This window comes from Protopterus annectens, chromosome 9.part0 (assembly GCF_019279795.1).
Source record: "Protopterus annectens isolate FY-2018-M chromosome 9.part0, PAN1.0, whole genome shotgun sequence".
NCBI lineage: Eukaryota > Metazoa > Chordata > Ceratodontiformes > Protopteridae > Protopterus > Protopterus annectens.
The window spans coordinates 1776385913-1776394297 of record NC_056743.1 but is presented as its reverse complement, the minus strand read 5'-3'; positions in this window follow the sequence as shown (position 1 = coordinate 1776394297).

Genomic DNA, 8385 nt, shown 5'->3' with positions numbered 1-8385 from the left:
TACTATCAGCTAAAGATTCCAACAATACGTTCAGCTAAAGATTCCAACAATACGTTCAGGATGGCTGGAGATACGAACAGCTTAAGGTTAGTTAGAGATACGAACAGTTAGAGATTAACCAGTGTAACGACTACCTAAAAAATCAACTTTAAACTTTAAAAATTAAACTTTAAACTTTAAAAATTAAATTTAACAACCATATCTACTTTTCTTTCAATAAAGTCAGAGATACGAACAGTTAATATGTCAACGAACACCATCAGCGGTTGTCATCAGAAAACGTTACCCTTGATATGAGTTTAATCGGTACAAAGGTATTGTAACAATGTTTATTCTGTTGGAGGAATTGAAAGACTAAGTCTCTTGTATTTAGGCTCCTACCCTTCCCGCCAAGGAGTAGGATTACATAATGATCTATGTTTGTGAGCACTTATCTGTACCATTTTAGTGCGCATTTTAGGTTCACGTTCTCGTTAAGTCCAGGAGTGGTTTCAGCATTCAGCAAGATTTGCCATTTTAGTTCTTTAAGCTCGAGTAAAGTTTCTCTGTCTCCAAAGAATATACTGACTTGTTCTAGCACAAAAAAGTTGAAGTCTTTGAAATTGTGACAGGCTGTGCTGTGTCTCCCCAAGGCGTTGTTGCTTTCGTTATTTCTGATGGCAGCTAGGTGTTCCTTTGCTCTGTCGGAAAGAATGTTCTCTTGCGGGAAATGTGTGGTCTGCCCGCACATTCTCACAGGCTCAAGCTATCGCTTTCCACACAACGGCACAACAGTGACCCACAAAAGTGCCTATGACTGCCATACCGAATTTGTGGTATACGCAGCTATATGCAGCAGCTGCAGCAGCTACTATGTGGGGAAAACCATAAGGAGACTTTCCGACAGAGCAAAGGAACACCTAGCTGCCATCAGAAATAATGATAGCAACAACGCCTTGGGGAGACACAGCTCCAGATGGAGCTCCTGCACCAGATCTTAGCCAGCACCTTCCTTCACGATGGCTGATCTGACACTGGCCTCTTGCTTCCATATCCTCCCTTGCCTGCACCTCCAGCAAAACTTGGGTGATCTGGGGTATAAAGTCCAAAATCTGAAGGTGAATGAGCTGGATGAATTCTCTGAAAATGCTCAAATGGAGAATTTTGCATGAATATTACACATTTAAAAAAATGTTTTAGAAAGACATTTTTGTCAGTAATCCTGAACTATAAAATCATATAATTATTTTGTACTACACACCTATTCTCTGATAAAGGTGAGTAAACTACCACAGTCTAGAGTAGTCTGTATTAGAGTCTCTTTCAATTTATTTTTTATATTTTGCTTTTGATCTTTTGTATTATATGTGAAACACAACTTGTAAGATGATGCATATTTGTTGTAGAGCACTGTTATCTGACCTGTAGCAGCTGCATGGAAAAATTTACTTTTTTACCATAAACAAGGGAAGACTTTTAATCATCCATCCACAATATAAATGAATAAAGCAAACACCACAAAGACTTGAATGGCAATGTTCATAAATTTAATCAAAAAAACTAGAAACAAATAAAAAATAGTGATAGAGTGGGATAAGCGAATTCAGAATAATCCTTCATCAGCTCTTCATTCATAAAAAATTCTGTATATTTAAAACAGATCTTATCCAATTAGAATCAAGGTTTCATACTCCACCTTCTCAAAACCATTCTCAATGGGGGAGAGCAATGCAGCCAATCAAAAATGAGATCTGAGCCTGCGCCCTCTCAAAATCAGCCTCAATGAAAAGGAAACATTCAGGTCAGGTGCCTTGTCAGCTTGTAAATTCATTTAGATTGAAGAATTAACGTAATGCTCTTTTCCAACATATAGCACAACATCTGGTGCGTAGTTTTTCATTTTTGTTCTTACAGATTTGTAAGCCGAACAACAGAGGAGGGGATATATGCAACTACACTGAAACTGTCGAACTACAATGGATAGTGAATTTACAAGCTGACAGGGCACCTAGCCTGAAAGGTTCCTTTCTATTAAGGCCGATTTTTGAGAGGGCATAGGCTCAGATCTCATTTTTGATTGGCTGCATTCCTCTCCCCCATTGAGAATGGTTTTGAGAGGGTGGAGTACGAAACTTTGATTCTAGCTGGATAAGATCTGTTTTAAATATATAGATTTTTTTTTTATGAATGATGATCTGATGAAGGATTATTCTGAAATCGCTTATCCCACTCTATCACTATTTTTTATTTGTTTCTAGTTTTTTTGATTAAATTTATGAACATTGCTATTTAGCAAACACCAAAGAACACTGCGAATTTGTGCCATTTATCCGAATTTTTGGTTGATTATTCCGAAAATGTTTATCCCATTCTATTACTATTTTTTATTTGTTTTTATTTTTTTGATTAAATTTATGAACATTGCTAGTTGAGTTTTTGCGGTGTTTGTTTTATTCGTTTTTATTCCAGGATTTAGAAACCTACAAAGACTTTTCCTCGCTAGTTGTATATTCATCATCCATTCACAATATAGCAATATGTCAAGCTCCCCATGTTTCACAGCATAATATCACCACTGCAACTACACCATCGTAGGAAGTAACCAGAGGAACCAATTACTTTTTCCATGCTTATCAGGTGTCTCCATTCATGGTTATGATTTTGTCAGTACAATGTAATGAAGAGAAATGCATGGTATGCATTTAAAAGTTTCTCTGTCAATTTCTGTTGATTCATGCTGAGTAGAGGTGTTAAAACTGGAGACCACATAAAGCTCTTCCTACCTTTTAAAAATCAGTGATTTAAATCCAATGAGAAAAGTACAGATATAATTAAAAAAGTCATCATGTTACCGTATCATATGTCCAATATTGTTAACATGAGCTGCCATCTTTATTGTACTCCTCTGGACAACACTGGTATAGTTTATTGATATGTACATGAGAAAAAGTGGGCTGGATTCCAAAACAACTTATGGTCAGGATAAGGATATGCTCTGAGCTTGCAAAAACTTTCTGAATGAGCATGACTTTGAAAGCCTTAAACACAGTATACGCAAATGAAGAAATGAGCAAATCTTCAAGGCTTCATGGTTGTCAATGCCCTGTGTGTGATTTCTGTTTTAGGAAGAATTAAGAACTGGTGGAACATACCTGAATAACTAGGTAGACCACTCCAAGAGGTTCATGGAATAACATGAAGCAGTATAACAATGTTTTGAATTCAGTAGCCACATAAATGAGTTGTTTGCTTAATGCTATTTTACGCTGTCTGCATTACATAGTATACCACTCCATGGCCATACATAGTGTGGAGATAAATGCATCTGTTGTATCTTTACTGGGATGACAACAGAGGGCTTAAGATACAACAGAAAATAGATGCAGTACAGTTTGTCTGTAAAGCATAGACTGGGAAACATATTTTCCCAAAATATAACAAAACTAATCCATATCTCCTGTCTGCACCATATTTATAACCAGCACAGTAAAGTAACAACATTTTCTAGGGTTGTCATAGTGTAGGCCTATTGTTTCATCTTGCCACTATGCATTCCTTGACATTCATCCATGAAGAGGACACATTAGCTATCATGTGAGACTGTGTTGCAGTGTTCCACAGTTATTGGCACATACATGATATGAAGTTTGTGGACTAGCTCATGCATTATAGTGGAGGTTGTACAATGCACAGCAGATTGCCCTGTAATATCTGTGTACATATGTCCTGCAGGGAAACAATACTTCTTTGCCAGCTGTGGACATTGTACACATCCCTACTACATGTAGACTCCCCCCCCTCACATGGGGACATTTATTCTTCACCCACATCCATGTTTATTACATATAGTGGTATCCAGTCAGTACTATGATATATATGCAAAAGAGGATCCAGCTCTGTACCACAGGCTTGATAGAAATGGATTCATCTTGAGCAGGTCACTCCCAGGTCACACAACTACACACTCTAGGGACCTAAACCTTGTCACCACAATAAATAGAACATGCTGGAGGGATAGATTCCTGTCCCAGAGACTTCCCATACTCTGTAACAAACTACCTAGCTATATCAAGCAAAGCTCCTCATTAGCACTCTTCAAGAAAAATCTTGATGATTGGATGGGAGATAGGAAATTCACCCCAGGGATCACTTCTGTGGCTCTGCTTGACAGGGGCACAGGAAAATAATTTTCTTGGATGGCAAAAGCCAGGGTACCGTTTGGCCCTAAGGCCAATAGCCTAGTACCTACCTATGAACCTATGAACATACATATATCATCACTACATTACGGACATCAACCTGTATGTTCACTGCAGTGTTACAATTTATATTCTGTACACAAAATGTATGTATTTTTGTAGCATATAAACTGTTAATGGAGTACAAGAAAAGTGAGAATACCTTCCACTGCTGAAGTTGAACTGCCAAAGAAAGAAAACAGCAAAAACCAACGGCAGACAAACAAACAAGGCTGGTACAACAAAGTGTTGTATATTTGGGTATAAAGGCTGAAACAGCGCTGTCCACAAAAAGTATGTTGTTTTTAATTCTCCAAAGTTAAAAAGCAACAATAAAAAGTCCTTTTTCTTTTAGAAACAATAAGCGCTTTCGAATAATCTTCTTTGGATTGTTAAGAGACATGGGACATCAATTTTGCTTATATAGAAATTACTTAAACATCTGACCAATGAGAATTCATATGTTTTACATTTCACCCAATAAGTTTTCATGTTTGTCCATCGTATTCAAAGGCTATTAGAGCCAATGGAAGAGCCCTATTGCTGACACCTCCATACTGCTTGGAGGTGAACTCGTTTCCTTCATTATGGACTTCCTATATTAAAATCAGTTAAAAGATTAACGAATAGGAAGAACTAGTCTCCAATCATCTAAGCACTGAAGTCCAGTCACTTTCAGAGGTTGCTACAGCCTATGTAAGGATCCTTAGACCGACATATTCTTATGTCGGCCAATACTAAATTGCCTTTACTGCATAGGCTTTTTAACTTTGGAGAATTAAAATCTGCTTTTAACGGAAAACAAGATACTTTTTGTGGACAGCGCTGTTTCAGTCTTCATACCCAAATATACGATGCTTTGTTGTACCAACCTTGTTTGTTTGTCTGCCGTTGGTTTTTGCTGTTAATGGAGTACCTTCCCCTTTTGCAGAGATCTGCTAATATATGCAGCCCAACAGTTTCTGTGCATCCAAGGAGATACCAGTTTGGAATGTGATCAAGGTTAGTCCAAAAGCATGAATAAATCTAAAACCTGTGTTGGTCTGATAAAAAGTATTATATCACCTCAATGTTCCAATGTTTTCCACATTGATCAAGACTTGTTAACATAGCTTACTTCTGAACTGCATTATACTTCAAAGGGAAATGACTAAACAGGAACCCTGAAGCAGCATCCATAGATTCCAGTGCACTGATAGCATGATCAGAGCATAGTATCAGTACTGTACACACCTAGGGTGTCTCTCATTATACAGATGGGTCCAGCACACAGCCAGTGCACTGATTCTCTGATTATACATATGGGTCCAGCTCACAGTCAATGCACTGATGCCATCATCAGGGCCTAGTATCAGTATTGCACACACCTAGAATGTCTCTGATTATACATATGGGTCCAGCTCATAGTCAGTGCACTGATGGCATGATCAGACCACAGCATCAGTACTGCACATACCTAGAATTTCTCTGATTATACAGAGCACAGCATTAGTACTGCACACACCTAGAATGTCTCTGATTGTACAGAGTACAGAAACAGTACTGCACACACTTAGCGTTTCTCTGATTATACAGATGGGTCCAGATCACATTCAGTGCACTGATGGCATGATCAGGCACAGCATCAGTACTGCATACACCTACAATGTCTCTGATTATACAGATGGGTCCAGCTCACAGCCAGTGCACTGTTGGCATGATCAGGAAAAAGCAGTAGTACGGCATACACCTAGAATGTATTTGATTGTACAGAGCACAGCAATAGTACTGCACACACCCAGAGTGTATCTGATTATACAGATGGGCCCAGCTCACAGCCAGTGCACTGATGGCATGATAAGGGCACAGCATTAGTACTGCACATACCTAGAGTGTCTCTGATTATACAGAGCACAGCATCAGTTCTGCACACACCTAGAATGTATCTGCTTATACAGATGGGTCCTGCTCGCAGTCACTACACAGATGGCATGATCAGAGGACAGCATCAGTACTGCACACACCTAGAGTGTCTCTGATTATACAGATGGGCCCAGCTCACAGCCAGTGCACTGATGGCATGATAAGGGCACAGCATTAGTACTGCAAATACCTAGAGTGTCTCTGATTATACAGAGCACAGCATCAGTTCTGCACACACCTAGAATGTATCTGCTTATACAGATGGGTCCTGCTCGCAGTCACTACACAGATGGCATGATCAAAGGACAGCATCAGTACTGCACACACCTAGAGTGTCTCTGATTATACAGATGGGTCCAGCTCACAACCAGTGCACTGATGTCATGATAAGAGCACAGCATCAGTACTGCACACACCTGGAATGTCTCTGATTTTACAGATGGGTCCAGTTCACAGCCAGTGCACTGATGGCATGATCATTCATATTAACAGGTCAATCCTTGAGTCCAACACCCCCAAAATATGTAAAAAGGCCTTCATTCTCCACTTCCATAAAGAAAGCAACAACACAGACATCACTAACTTCCACCCTATTGGAATTCTTTCCCCTTTATCCAAAATAATAGAAACTTGTCAACACCCAACTCCTCAAGTTCCTCTTAGATAACCATATCCTCTCACCATCACAACATGGTTTTAGACCTGGCTATAGTACAATAACCACCCTTCTATCATTTATGGACACTGTGAAGAGTGGGTAAAGATAGATGAAGGCTGCCAGCCTAGCCAGATAGAATTTTGCAGATAATTCTGTAATTTGTAAATATGAATGTAAACTACAGGCTTGTTGTGTTAAATGGAAAAAACTGCTGTTAGATGTGGAACTGGAAAAAATGAAACAACAGTGCTCTCTACTGACCAAAGTAAAGCATGTGGTGACCCTTTGATGTAGACAGTGGTGCCAAAAGGTCCAGATGAAGAAATTCTTTCTGTTGTTTTAACCAAGAGTTAACTTGCTAGATTTAAACATGCAAATGTATTTTTATTGCTCTGCTCCTGTCCAGCTGCAAGATAACAAAAGGAGATGTTAAGAATGTAAATGCAGTTTATGTTAGACTGAGAACCCAGGGAAGGGTGAAAAATGATGTAATGTGTAGCCTTGGAACCCCAGGAAAGTGTGAAGAATGATGTCATGTAAATCAGAACTGCAATTTCAATTTAAACAATGAGAACCAGAGAGGATTAAGCATTTTTGTCTTGACCATCCAACTCACAGCGCTGTCTTGTGCATACGTAAGTTATCTTAGACTTGTGTTTTCTTTTAGAAATAGCTGGGAAACAGAAAGATTAGACCAGGTGTTTTTCTGTGATGTCAGAACTGTACTACTGAATTATTTTAAGTATTTCTCTATGATCTCTGAACTCTTGACTAGCACTGTGTAGTAAGAAGTATCTTCTTGTGTTTTTATTATTTATTATTAAATATTTTAAAACCTTGCAACTGTGGCTGTTTTGTGCAGAGATAATTTAAGCTCTAGAGTACATTGCATATTTATAGTGATTACTGTATCAAGTCACTCTAATAAGCCTTGACTGTTTAGTTATACTACCAATTGGATAATAATATTGCACAGTAATAATTTGACACTCTTTTATGGGCCTTTGAGTAGCTGATAAATATTAGCTAGATGGTGGCAGGTGGTACTACTGTATAGTCTGTGTAATAGGGGCACAGCTAGAGAACCTGTGCCAGCATTTTCCAGGAGTGTCTGTGTGGTTGTATAAACTCTTATCTCAAAGTGTGTATGTCAGCTATTTGGGCAGGGACACAAAGCACTGGTTGGACAGAGAGGGTGCTGGAGGTTGTAGCTTGCCCAGCTAGGCTGAGATCTGGACCCTATAGCTGTGCCAGTGGGGAGTCTTATTGGGGACCCAGAGAGCAAGGGAGTGACCAGCCCCAGACTGACTGTGATCTCAGTGTGTTCTTAAGGGAAATTTCACTTTACTGTGTGTATTTGTTATCCTTTCCTTCATATACAAGATGCCCTCTCTGGTGTTAGTGGTGAGGATTGAACTTCCTCGATTGCTGGGCCAGAGCACGGGCATCACACATTAATTGGTGGCAGTGGTTGGTATATACACACCACATATTAATTGTTTGGCAGCAGTGGGATATCCACACCACATATTAATTGGTTGACAAATACTAATTGGCTTGTAGTGGTGTGGGTAGTGTGAATTCCTGTAGCTTGTGTACAGTGAGCTT